This window comes from Armigeres subalbatus, chromosome 2 (assembly GCF_024139115.2).
Source record: "Armigeres subalbatus isolate Guangzhou_Male chromosome 2, GZ_Asu_2, whole genome shotgun sequence".
NCBI classification, from domain to species: Eukaryota; Metazoa; Arthropoda; class Insecta; order Diptera; family Culicidae; genus Armigeres; species Armigeres subalbatus.
The window spans coordinates 59,913,878-59,928,638 of NC_085140.1; the positions used below are offsets into that span (position 1 = coordinate 59,913,878).

General features: G+C 42.4%; 1 protein-coding gene across 3 annotated transcripts in view; it reads left to right on the forward strand.

Annotated features, from left to right (window-relative positions):
* Window positions 1–1,000: 1,000 nt before the first annotated feature.
* The window catches only part of LOC134208728 (uncharacterized), a 67,516-nt gene continuing 53,755 nt past the window's right edge, over window positions 1,001–14,761 (forward strand). Inside the window, exons 1-2 of one of the 3 annotated variants that reach the window (XM_062684566.1) lie at window positions 1,001–1,457; window positions 1,890–2,392. The gene's annotated coding sequence lies outside the window, so the exon portion shown is untranslated. The remainder of the gene's footprint in view (window positions 1,458–1,889; window positions 2,393–14,761) is intronic. The other 2 variants (XM_062684567.1, XM_062684568.1) reach the window with 2 other exon arrangements.

Consider the following 14,761-nt stretch of genomic DNA (forward strand, 5'->3'; position numbering starts at 1 on the left):
AGGTTGCAAGAAAAGTTAGACGTAGGAAAGAGGTTTCTATTGTGCAACCATCGATGGTGTGTCGTTTGTCTCTTTCCGTCTTCCGCAAAATTATAACTGTGGTAGTGCAACACCGAGTGGCAGCACAAACACTCCCTTAAAACACGTGGTTATGAGTTGCCAATTTTATTTCCCCCTTAAGTACTTCAACCAGTTACTGTGAAAATTCTATGTCGTTTCAACATTTTCACAATCCTTTCAAAATCCATTCAAAATTATGCTTATCTTCATTAGTACTCGAGAAATACAAACATTTAAAAAGGTAGACATTCTCATCATTTGTTTTCAAAGAGTGAAGTAAGTATTGGATTCGGATATGATTTTGTAGGCTTCGTTACCACGCGGGAAGCGACAACAGTCGTCTATGTGCATTTGCGTGCTTTGGAGTGTAGGTTTGATTCCCGCGCTAGTGAGGAGAAGACATTTCGTAAAGCTGCAAATTCTCCACTAGTCCACTGGATGTTGTATAATTGTCCTGTTCGTAGTCTAACAATGCTAGGTGTTAAGTATTCAGTCTGTTCGACCTCTGGTCGAAGACAGTGATCCTAACTCAAAATCGTTATAATTGCAGTTGTTCTCGACATATGTACCACGAAATCAATGAACAGCTTGCCAGGTCTATCTGGCATCTACTATCCTATCCCTCGACCCAAGCACGTATCATTATGTTTCTCTACGTAAAACAAGTTTGAAAGCATTGCATAGATATATGTATAAAAGCTTGTTTATGTTGCTCTTTCGTAGTTAGTTAGCTTTAAGCATACATGCAAGGAACCGAACCGTTCCACTCATTCTCCGAAAGCACGATTCACTTCTGCATGGGCGATAGATGACGATACCACGATACGATGTAGGCATTTTACGCCAAATACAGACAAACACGTGCCGCGATTTGGTGAGCGGCGAGCTTGGTCGCTCGGCAGCAGCTATTACCTCTATACCTGTGTACCTGTCATTTTGTGTTGGTCACTGCCACGGGAGAGTCTTTTACGACGTCGTTTTAAATTCCTTCACAGTGCCCATCCATAGCTCGTTTGCGCAAATAAGTCTCAAAGCAAGTCAGTCCGTAGCCACTTGCATGTTGTGTTACCTGTGTTTCCCATTGTCGTCTGTGGAACGTCTCGTACTCGGCTATACTAAATAATTCGCAATTAACTTATATTCGGTCGTCGTGAGTCGCTCGTTAGTGCACTGGCGTCGTCGAAAGTGCATGTGGCACAGTTATCGCGTTTAATCAAATCACGCGCGATGGCCAGCTATTGTTGCGTTGGAATTTGAATTGTCGAAAAATGGCGAAGTGGTTTCATACCCATCGTCGTCATCATACAAGTTGCTGCATTTGTGGCCTGCCGCTGTAGCGTAGTGGATGGTGGTTCGCGAATGTCAAGGGGAGAGTGCTGGGGCGTGGTGGACGTAGGGTAGGTGTACCAGTTATGGCTGTAGCGGGTCATCAGATTGCGATGCAATGCTAATTTTCGGAAGACCTTATTTTTGGTGGCGAAACTTCTATATTCATTGCCAAATACTACATGGACTGAATGTTCACTAGTAAATTGGGATATCGATAGCTGATAATCCAATACTGAAACCCCGACACAGTTTGCGAATAACAAAAATAAAGTTCTTTCCTACACTTCGTTTCCGAAATTTGAACTTTTCCAACCATTTTTATCTTATAGGCTAATTACTCCATAATTCTTATTTGAAGCTTCATATAATGAAATCAGTTCCAAAGTTGTGGAGCGAGAAAAGTAAACATTTTTTTTATTCAACTTATCCTCGGGAAATGGTATAATAAGACTTGTTGAAAGATGATTTCACTATAACCAAAATTGGTACTTCCTCCCTAGCATTATTCGGGTCTCAATCTGTGTATGTGTGATTCTGTTGATGATCTCCCCAACAACAAACCGCGGGGCGAAGTGAGTCGAAGTGTGATCAGTAGTGCCTTTGGGGGGCCAGGGAGAGTGAGTGTGAAGCAGAGCTTTAGCCAAAAAAAGAAAAGATAGTGCTGAAGAGGAGAAGGAAAAACAAGCCTTCTTCATCATCATCAATAACAACGACGTGCACATACCGACGAAAACTAACAACAGCCTTACCCCCAAGATTTGGAATGATTCGCGCGGTGTGCTGTGGAGTGGAATATCTGCGATAGGAACAGCGGGGATTGGCGACGAGTCGTCATCCCAGAGAGCACAACGACGACGACGAGGGCGAAGAAGACTCGAAGTGGAGTGCCTTGGATCCAGAATAAAAACGCGAAGAAAGGCGTAGAAGAGCCAATCCAAGTTATTTGCCAACGGTCCAAAACTCGTATTGTGCCACACATAGGTCTTCAGCAGCAGTGGAGAATGTAAGAAAGATTATGTTTAGCCTACCAACCACCTATCTGCATAGTAGGGTGCGGCGGTTTTAGGAAATATGAATTCTGTTTGAATGCATGTAGGCATTATTTTGGCTTTACAGCTTGAAACAAAAAGTATGCTGGTTGAACATAAAATGTTTACGTACATTGTTCATGCGCTTGAAGTACTCAGGCTCTAGTACTGTCTTAATACTTTAGGTTTAAGACAAAACAACATCAAATGTACTTAACCAAAAGTGAACAGGCGTCCCGTCCTGAGGTCGAGCAATTCTCTGCACCTTCTAGATGTTTCAGATTCTGGACCAAAGGCTTCATGTAAATCATGTCAACATTTTTGTAGTTTTAAAGTGATATTTTTTTTCAAGTCACATAATTTACGTCTCTTTCTATTTTAAACGATGGTTTATGACTTCGCTTATGACTTCATTAATAAGTGAGTAGAATAGAGAGTCCATTTCACAACACTTTTTCATCTTTCGGATAATCTCAGGATAATTGATTAGACCTGATTATAACAAAATGTTGAGGTAATGTAAGCCATAAATTTATAAACGCCAATAAATCATTCTCTATTCAAATCTGTTCACAATTAATCTTTATTAAATCTTATTAGACGCATTTTTACTAACACGGTAAAAACACATTGCCGTAATCTGAAAAAGTGACGTATGTGCCATTTTACAACATACATGTTTTCCATGTTTCTGTTAAGAGTAAAGAGCCCCGCACATAGCATACGTTTGCGTTGCGTTTGACAGTTTTCCCATGGGAAATGTGTCAAACGCAACGCAAACGTATCCTATGTGCGGGGGTCTTAAGATGAGTACTACTCGTTAACACCATTTTTGAAAAATGGCGTATACGTCACTTTTCCAGATTACAGCAGTATGGGCCTCACGTCTCTTAGCTACCGTTGTTAGTTATTGAATGCACTATTTTTTTTTACAATGGAAAATCGAAGAGAAGAGGGTTCTGGGATGCTGTGGACATCGCGGACAATGTAGCGATTAGGGCTGTGACGATATCGATATATCCGATAATATCGATAAATATCGGGTTGAAATTATCGATACGATAACCGATATTTCAAAATCCGATATCGTCGATAATTGACTCGATAATATCGCCGATATGACTTTATTTGATGATGACTGTAAACTTTTCTGTCACAAGCAGTGTTAAAACATGTTAATCGACTAATTTGATCTAAACTTTTCTCACAGACTTTTGAACTAAACTAAACTTCTCCTGAGTCCAAATACAAGGGTTTTAAAGCTTGTCATTAGATAAAAAGTATCTTGTCAAAGATCAAAAATTTAATTTTTACTAGGGAAGAAGTATATGACGTTTCCTTTTTATCTACTCTTTATCATAATACATTTTATCGATTGTACGACATTTCGCGGTAAAACATTCCGCGGTTAACCATTTCGCGGTGTACCAGTTCGCGGTCTACCATTTCGCGTTCAGTATCATATCGCGGTATAACATTTCGCGGTTTATATTATTTGGCGGTATACCATTCCGCGGTTAGTACAATTCCGCGGTGAAACTTTTCGCGGTCAATACCAATTTGCAGGTTTAATTTTACTAATGTTACAAGTAGTTCAATAATGTGTTCTTTAGCTTTGTAAAGCCTTGAAATTCACCTAATTATTATGTATAGCGAATAATCATTGAGTTTACACCAGACTCATATAAATTCAAATCCCAACAAAAAAAATGTTTTAAGCAAAACATATTTGCAAATACGACTACCGCCACCGCACCGGTGGCATTTGCCCGCTATAAGGCAAAGCAATCTGTTGTTTCGTTTTCTTTAAATGTTTGCATTTGCCCGGTATCGAGCAAAAATGTTATGTTTTGCTTTCTTTAAATGTTTGCATATGCCCGGTAGAAGGCAAAGTGTTGTTTTCGCATTCTTTGCATACCGTCATCGGGGGCATATGCAAACATTTAAAGAAAGCAAAACATAACATTTTTGCTCGATACCGGGCAAATGCAAACATTTAAAGAAAACGAAACAACAGATTGCTTTGCCTTATAGCGGGCAAAAGCAAATATTTAAAGAAGGCAAAACATCACAATTTGCCTTATGGAACGTACACACGGTCAAGCAGTTTGACCAACATTGACTCCACCTCTCGTTTATTCAAACATCCATCAAGTTTTGCCAACAGCGGCACGAACAATCAATTTATTCGACCAACAATATCACACACGAACGACCGAAGCGCCAACTTTAGCACCAACCATCAAAAAATATATGGGGGTTTGTGCAACTTCACTACAAATGCTCAAACATGTTCGGCGAACCTTGACTCCACCCCCGACAACTCAAACCAAAATCAAACCGTTTTAATTTTTTCCAACCGAGCCGCCAACTGTCAAATGGTTGTTCGAACAACTTCACACACGTTCCAACAAAGCAGCAACCGAAGCGTTTTCTTGGGGGTGGAGTCAATGTTCGTCAAACTGCTTGACTGGTGTGTACGTTGCATTATACCGGGCAAATGCGAACATTTAAAGAAGACGAAACAACACATATTGTTTTATACCGGGCAAATGCGAACATTTGAAGAAGACAGCACATGATATTTAGCCTAATACCGGCTAACATTTAAGGAAGATACATTTTGCCTTATGCATAATTTTCAGTCATTCCATCTTCTGAGTTCTACCAGAATACCATAGCCTTTTAAGGTATTAAGACAGCGACCTTTACCATATGATATAGTGTATCTTGATGACAAAGTTCACACATCTAATATTGACAACAATGTATATGTCTTTTGGAGATAACATAAAATAATGCGTAAAAGAAAAGAGAAAAATACTTGAAAGGGAAACGCAATGAAAGAAACGGCCATATAAAGAAGAGAAAATTAATAGTTGGTAGAAAAGATTGGCAAACTTAAAAATACAAAAAAAAGTTAAAAAGATAAGCTAAGCTTGAATACCGCGAAACGGAGCACCGCGAAATTGCAAACCGCGAAATAATATATACCGCGAAACGGAATACCGCCAAATTGTATAAACCGCGAAACAGATTACCGCCAAATGGTACACCGCGAAATTGTTTACCGCGGAATGTTTTACCGCGAAATGTCGGACAACCCATTTTATCAAGTGGTAAAGCTCGCAGTTTGAAAAAGCTAATAGGAGTCAAATTCATTTATACAATTTTGTCAAACGCTTTACAATCCAACATTACACTGTTTTAACCGATGCAATCCAGATTTTTTCTACATCTCATTTCAATACAATTTTCGGTTATGCCGGTACTAAAAGTGAAACAAACTATGAAAAAGTAGATGCACTTCGAAAAACTTTCTAGAGCAACCAAACCTTCCTTTGATCGAGTCATTAAGTTAGATTTTGAAGGTGTGTATAGATCGCTCTCTCCCTTGGGACAGCTATTCGTTATTATAAACATGCCCCAATAAGATGTGTACCGTACTGCAAACTATTCTTGAGTAAAGATGTTAAAGGCCTGTACCGGTTATATATGATATTAGATTTACAGCAATGCCCTGTTGTATATCGTTAAGGTTCTCAGAAAATTATATAAATGTGTGTCGATATTTGCTAATACGAGTGAATCTATGAGTAGCAATATTTTTTGAAATTTGAAATTGTATTGAATTGAATTGAAATATGAATATTGTATTGAAAAGGGAAATAATTTCTTTTCAAGCCGCTGTGAAATTTTTCAACTCAAGTTGCAGTTGTTCCATTGTTAGGGCGCATGTTAAACGAAATAGGTACCAGCCATGATTCTGAAAGCATAAATATTATTTTTGTTTGATCAGCCTCGGGCTGAAAGTCTCGATAATAAAGACAAATTTTTTTTTTGTTTGCACGTCGTTGATAGTGTGGCTTTTTAAAACGTTGAGTAGCTTAAATTACATCGTGGAATCATTGATTATTTGTTGCATAGTACATCTAAGATCAAAATGTTAGAAAAATATAATAATTCTGAGCTTTGTATGAATTATCAGATATCGGACCCGATATCGATATCCAAAACTCGATATCGAAACGATATCGATATTTTATTAATCCGATATCGATATTATCGATAAATGCTACATCGTCACAGCCCTAGAGCGATCGACAAGGATGTTTCATTGCGTGCTCTAATTACGATTTGTTAAAGCATAGAACTGATAAACTATGTGTTTATGTGTTTATTTTGAAATTCGCTGACATAGTAGTCATAGCAGAATTACCTGTCGGATCAGATATCCAAAATTCATGAAGTTAAATAACGTTGCCAGCATTTACAAAGTTATTAGTTCGGGGTTGTTGGCTAATGGTAAACATAAGTCTAAAATTTAAGTATGATAACTCATTCAAGAATGATATCTCAGTTAAATTCCAGATAAATATTATTTTCTAAGCGGTTGTTCGGTATTTCAACATCGATATGTCGAAGGTCAACTTGATGGTGTTACTATCTTCTTCTTCTTCTTCTTATTGGCATTACATCCCCACACTGGGACAGAGTCGCCTCGCAGCTTAGTGTTCATTAAGCACTTCCACAGTTGTTAACTGCAAGGTTTCTAAGCCAGGTTACCATTTTTGCATTCGTATATCATGAGGCTAGCACGATGATACTTTTATGCCCAGGAAAGTCGAGACAATTTCCAATCCGAAAATTGCCTAGACCGGCACCGGGAATCGAACCCAGCCACCCTCAGCATGGTCTTGCTTTGTAGCCGCGCGTCTTACCGCACGGCTAAGGAGGGCCCCATGGTGTTACTATACATGAGGCTGAAAGTTGGGTCAGATGAACGGAATAAGATTACTATGTCTGAAACTCGATTATTCACAACATGTGATAGATTTAGTTCGGAAAAGGTATTGGTAAGGTAACCCCCCTTCGGTGGGGTATGATCCCACAAAACCAGTACGCTAGACAGGTGCTTTCCCTACTAAGCTACGAAGGACCTCCGTCTTCCTTCGCAGCTTAGCGGGTACTGATGAAACCAAAATTCCCAGCACCGGGCACCAGCCGAACTCTAGCAATACATTTTCAGAACTATTTTTGTACAAATGCCAACCAAGTAGGATGAGGGGGTAGGGTTGGGATCTGACGACCAACTGGCACAACCTCACACAACCCTACTTCATTGAGCGCTGTTGCTGATGACGCAAGTGTGACGGACAATACTAAATAGAGGCACAGAGAACAGACATGGAGGCTCGAACAAAATTTCTTGCAAAACATGTGTAAACAAACTATCCGAACCGCAACGCTAACGACGTCGACATTGCAACTCAGAATCTCATTTTAACAACAACACGATGGCGCTGCTATGCTCTTGCATGCATAAGGACACTAGCGCACAGTGGCATTTTTTTTATGACGCTAGCGCTGATTATGCATACGGGATAACGGCGACATTCCAGTTATTCAAAATGAACAGTAAAAAGTTATCACAACATGGTGAGTGCAGCTTCAACGTCTGTTCTCTGTGATAGAGGGTTTTTTTTAGGAGAGAAGAAGGAGAATGTGGGGTTTGAGTCAAGGATGTTAACGATCATTCAGTAATTTGCGTTCGATCATTTAGTAGTTTGTCAATAACACACTCAGGAAGCTGAATTTCAAATTATGTTGTATGGTGGACTTCTAGTGAGAAGGTTTTTCTACAACTCTTCTTAATGGTTCGTTGTTTGAATTCCACTAGTAACGGAGTTATAGCTATAGTTGCAATAGCTTATACTAAATGATAACAAAATTCCAATCATTTAGTTTAAGTTACTGCAACTAGCGCTCTAACTCCGTTATTAGTTGAATTCTAATAACGAACCATTAGGCAAAGTTGAAGAAAAACCTTCGCACTAGAAGTCCACCATACAGCATATTTTGAAATTCAGCTTCTGGAATGTGTTATTGACAAACTACTAAATGATCAAACGCAAATTACTGAATGATCGTTAACATCCTTGGTTTGAGTAAGTTACCATCAGCGTGCGATTATACATCAACACCTCAGCGTGTCAATCGGTGAGCAGCAATCCATGACTCGTCCTCTTCTTGTCAGACCTGGGTGGCGTGCACACGCATTCGCTCCAGCCATTTGGAGCCACACCTTGACCCTATGTGGCTACCTTATGTTGCTGCCCAAAAAATCTTTTGCATTTGTCCTAGAGACTTATGTCTTTATCCAGTTTATTTCCTTAGGATGGCCATGAAGTGTTTCCAAAAAAAAGACTGCTGAAGGAGACGAGCCAGCCCTGGGCTGAAAGTCTCCTTAATACTTACTTGATACTTGATGGGCTACAGCTCTTCGATGAACCTACGCCGAATGAAGTATCCTTCTCCACTGGACTCGATCCTAGGCCAATCGCTTCCAGTCGCCCTGAACATTGAGCGCCCTCAGGTCCTCTTCAACTGCAAAAATCCATCGTGTACGCGGCCTTCCACGAAGCCTGCGGCCTCTTCCGGGTTCTCTACTAAAAATTATCTTCGCTTGACGTTCTTCCGGCATACGAACAACGTGACCAGCCCACCGTAGTATGCCGTGTTGAATAAGTTTAATAATATCCAGCCCTTTATACACCTGGTAAAATTCGTGATTCATGCGGCGCCGCCAGATACCGTTCTCCTGTTTACCGCCGAGTTTTGTCCGCAGCACCTTACGCTCAAACACTCCAAAAGCTCTCCGATCAGCCTCCTTAAACGTCCATGTTTCATGGCCGTATAAAGCCACCGGAAGAATCAGAGTAGTATACAGCGCGAGTTTTGTTTGCAGACTACGGGACTTAAGCTGGTTACGAAGTCCGTAATAAACCCTATTTGCAGCTTCAATACACCTTTTCATCTCGCGGGTAACGTCATGATCACACGACACTAGTGTTCCAAGATACACAAATTCTTCTACCACTTCAAACTTTTCACTATCCAGCACCATTTCGCTACCACCACCACTAATGAACCCACGTTGATTGCCAGCGACCATATACTTCGTTTTGCTGGTATTAATCGTGAGTCCAATCCTCGCTGTCTCCCTCTTAAAAGGCACAAAAGCCTCTTCCACGGCACGGCGATCAATCCCGATAACATCGATATCGTCCGCAAATCCCAGGAGCATATGCGATTTTGTGATAATGGTACCGCTTCTTTGCACACCAGCTCTCCTAATCGCTCCCTCGAGCGCTATATCGAACAGTAGGTTCGAGAGTGCATCACCCTGCTTTAATCCATCTAAGGTAACAAATGACGTCGATATTTCATCCGCAACCCTTACACTTGATTTCGATCCGTCCAACGTTATACACTGCCAAAAATATCTATATAAGATATATGTGTCGCCGTTATAGATTTTTGCAATAGCGTCACCCTAATATAATCGATGTAGAACCACACATAAATTAAATAATTGCTAATTCGAGACCACACATAAAGTTTATTTGGGCATATATTTTATTAGTAGTTCGCGTGGAGAATGGTTATGTGTGCGCTGATATACATCATAAGTAAAATCTATGGATTTTTGCCAATAAATATGTGTGGATTTTTAGTAGTGTACGAATCAGCCGTATCAGTTTCGCCGGAAAACCATGTTCAAGCATAATTTGCCATAATTCATTCCGTTTCACTGAAATCACAGCCGCCTTGAAATCAATAAACAGATGATGTGTCTGCAAGTAGTACTCCCGGAATTTATCAAGGATTTGTCACAGGGTAAACATTTGATCCGTCGTTCATCAGCCCTCACGAAAACCTGCTTGGTATTCGCCGACGAAGGACTCTTCAAGCGGTCTCAATCTGTTGAACAGAATACGGGACATAATTTTGTACGCCGAATTAAGGTGGGTTATTCCTCGGTAATTGGCGCACTCCAGTCTGTGCCCTTTCTTAAAGAGAGGGCAAATGAGGCCGTCCAATCAGCTAGTAGGCATTTCCTCGTCTTCCCATATTTTCGACATAATATGGTGCAGAACTTCATAAAGCTGCTCACTGCCATGTTTGAGAAATTCAGCCGGGAGCTGGTCCTTACCCGCAGCCTCATTGTTTTTCAGCTCTTTAACACCTTTTTAATCTCATCTAGTGTAGGCGACTCCACAGCTTGTCCATGGTCGCTAGTATTTATTCTGCTCACCGATGCACCACAGTGGAAGTGACCACTATTCAATAAAGTCTCGAAGTGTTGCTTCCACCTGGCAGCCACTTCGGTTTTATCTGTCAGCAAATTCCCTTGTTGGTCGTTGCACATGACGGGAGATGGCGCTGTCTTTCTCCGCACGCCATTGACAGACTCATAGAACCTCCGCATATCGTTCTGCTCCATTTTTTCCTGCGCCTCGCTAATCACTTGTTCTTCATATTCTTTCTTCTTCCTGCGATGGGTTCGTTTTTCGGCTGCTCTTGCTTCCTTGTACCGATCTCTATTCGATCGGGTACCCGACACCAACATCCGGCTTCTGGCAACGTTCTTCTCGTCTGTCACTCTCTGACACTCCACATCGAACCAACCCGTCCTGGGTCGTCTCTGTGCAGTGCCTACCACTTCTCGTGCTGTTGTGCTCACCGCTTCATGGATCGACTCCCACAGATCGTTGATGTTGTCGCTAACGTTGATTGCACTTACCCGTTCGTCGAGCTTCTGGCGGTATCCAGCCGATACTCCTTCCGCTGACAATCGCTGGATATTGTAACGCATCGTTCGCTGTGATCTTTCGTTCGATACAGTTAGTGATAGTGATCAGAGTCAATGTTTGGACCTCTGAATGTCTGCACATCGATAACATCCGAGAAATGGCTCCCATCCAGCAGAACATGGTCTATCTGGTTGCAAGTTTCACCATTTGGGTGTCTCCAGGTGTGCTTTCTTAATTCTTTCGTGCAAAGTAGGTGCTACTGTTGGCCATCCCTCTGGCAGCAGCGAAATTTACTAGCCGTAGGCCGTTGTCATTGGTAGCGGAGTGAAGGCTCTTTCTACCAATTATGGGACAGAAAAGGTCCTCTCTACCGACCTGAGCGTTAGCGTCTCCGATAACAATTTTCACGTCATGCTTTGGGCACTCTCCATAGGCTTTATCAAGACATTCATAAAACGTGTCCTTCACGTCGTCGGATTTATCGTTTGTCGGTGCGCAAACGTTGATTAGGCTGTAATTGAAGAATTTGCCCTGTATCCTCAACACACAGATTCGTTCACTAATCGGTTTCCACCGCATCACTCGCTTCATCTGCTTGCCCATCACTACGAAACCAACTCCATGCTCTGCTTAACCGCCGCCGCTGTGATAGATGTTATACTTGAATGCAGTGTTGGTCGTGGGATCCACGGCTCGGAATTCACGTTCTCCGGATCTAGGCCATCGGACTTCTTGAATAGCGGCCACGTTCACTCCAACCTTCTGCAGTTCACGAGCCAGAAGGCTCACTCGTCCGGGTTCATTTAGGGTCCTGACATTCCAGGTACCGAGTTTCCAATCATAGTCCTTATTTCGTTGCCGGGTCGGTTGCCAAAAATAACGTTCTCTTTTTCTTCTATCTCCATTTTTCGTGGTATTTGAGAGGCTTCAGTAAAGCTACCTTACCGGGGTCGCGTTACCTACATCGCGCTGGTGCGGCTGCCACCTTAGGTATAGCTGACGTGATACAGCATTTCGTTGATCAGCCGCTGGGTACCAGGCAGACGCTGTTTGAGCCGCACCTCCTGGTGAACAGACGCTCGAGGCGTACCTTCTCACTCTAGCTGATGTCAGAAGGACAACAGTGCCCAGGCTGCACTACCTGCTAAGTACGCAACCCTTAGCTGGCGGTTTTTTGTCATCGAACGACCCGTGGAAGCGTGAGATAGGAACTTGTGGGGACCAGAGCTCTGTTGGGCGCTTCTTCCTTGATGTCAACCCATCATTTTGCAGCCCCTCCTTAATAAAGATACAAAAAAAAAGCTGCTGAATCCACGGATGCATGTTTCTGATTTTGAAGGCAAACTTCTGAGATGGTTTTTCTTTTACTCTTGCTGGTTCGATGTTTTAGAATAGAATTTCCTTTATTCTTAGAAGTGCTCCATATTGTTCCGGATATTTCGGAAAAACAATTGGAGACCCACCCTGGCTTATTCCTAGTTACTTCATAGGCTTTGATCTATGTAACTCTGTGATGTGCGTAGTTCGAGTTTCAGGGGCATTCTCGAGTCCCTTCGAAACGCGTAGAGGGTTACGGCAAGGTGATGGTCTTTCGTGTCTGCTATTCAACATCGCTTTGGAGGGAGTAATACGAAGGGCAGGGATTAACACGAGTGGTACGATTTTCACGAAGTCCGTCCAGTTATTTGGTTTCGCCGACGACATTGATATCTTGGCACGTAACTTTGAGAGGATGGAGGAAGCCTACATCAGACTGAAAAGCGAAGCTAATCGGATTGGACTAGTCATCAACACGTCGAAGACGAAGTACATGATAGGAAGAGGCTCAAGAGAGGTCAATGTAAGCCACCCACCACGAGTTTCTATCGGTGGTGACGAAATCGAGGTGGTTGAAGAATTCGTGTACTTGGGCTCACTGGTGACCGCCGATAACGATACCAGCAGAGAAATTCGGAGGCGCATAGTGGCTGGAAATCGTACGTACTTTGGACTCCGCAAGACGCTCCGATCGAATAGAGTTCGCCGCCGTACCAAACTAACTATCTACAAAACGCTTATAAGACCGATAGTTCTCTACGGACACGAGACCTGGACGATGCTCGTGGAGGACCAACGCGCACTGGGAGTTTTTGAAAGGAAAGTGCTGCGTACCATCTATGGTGGGGTGCAGATGGCGGACGGTACGTGGAGGAGGCGAATGAACCACGAGTTGCATCAGCTGTTGGGAGAACCATCCATCGTTCACACCGCGAAAATCGGAAGACTACGGTGGGTCGGGCACGTAGCCAGAATGTCGGACAGTAATCCGGTGAAAATGGTTCTCGACAATGATCCGACGGGAACAAGGAGGCGAGGTGCACAGCGGGCAAGGTGGATCGATCAGGTGGAGGACGATTTGCGGACCCTCCGCAGACTGCGTGGTTGGCGAAGTGCAGCCATGGACCGAGCTGAATGGAGAAGACTTTTATGTGCAGCACAGGCCACTCCGGCCTTAGTCTGATAATAAATAAATAAATCCTTCGGGGGTTCATTTGAAAATTCTCCCGGGAGTTTTTTTCAGAAATTCCTCCGGAAGTTATTTCAAGAATGCCTCCGGGAGTTCCACCAGTAGCTCTTCCAGGAAATCATTTAGTCCTTCTTCAGAAATTTAGCTGGAAATTCCTCCCAAAGTTCTTCCAATAGTTTCTCTGGGAGTCCCTCTAGGTATTCTGCTAGGAGTTCCTTCTGAAATTTCTCCGGGAGCTCTATCGGCAGTCACTAAGAGAATTCCTTCGGGAGATCCACCGGCAGTTTCTATGAGCATTCCTCCGGAAGTTTCTACGGCAGTTCCCCCGAGTGTTCCTCTAAGAAGGAACTCCTGGAGTAATTTCCGGAGGAGCTCCTGGAGGAATTTCCGTAGAAATTATCAGAGGATTTTTCAGAGGAACTTCCGGTGGAACTTCTGGAGGAATTACTTGAAGAACTACAGGAAGAATTTCTAGAGTAACTCTCGTAAGAACTCTTGGATGAACTCCCAAATGATCTTCCGTAAGAATTCCAGGAGGAAGTCCTGGAAGAGTTCTCAAAAGATCTCCCAGAGCAACTCCCAGAGAAATTCTCCGAGGAACTTCTGGAGGATTTTGTAGATAAATTCTAAACAAAGCTTGAATGAATTCCCGGTGGAGCTACTGCTGGAACTCCCGTAGACATTTTCAGAGGAACAGTCGTTGGAATACCCGGAGTTGAATTTCTAGAGGAACTTCCGAAATCCCATTTCCCGTAAAATTCCTGCCATATATCCTCCTGGATTTCCCTGTGAAGTTTTTGGAGGGATTCCCAGAGGAACTCTTGGAAAAACTCCTGAAGGAGGTCCCACAAGCACTTCCGGAAGAATTCTCACAAGGAAGTCCTGAACTAATTCTTGGAGAAGTTCATGAAGGAATTTCTGGATAAATATCTGAAGGAATTCCCGAAAAATACCAGGAGAGATTATTGCAGAAATTCCCAGATGAAATGCTGAAGAAATTACCGGATGAATTCCCGGAGATAGTTCTGAAGAAATACTTGGAAGAACTCTTGAAAGATATCTTGGAGGAATTCTCAAATTAATATCCGAATGATATTCTGAAGTGAAAACCGGAAAACATTCAAGGACAATTCCGCGGAAAAATTTCGGGAGAAATTCCTGAAGGAATTCCTGGAGAAGTACCTGAAGCAATTCCCGGGAAAATACCTGGAAGAATTTCCGAGGAAATATATGGACGAATT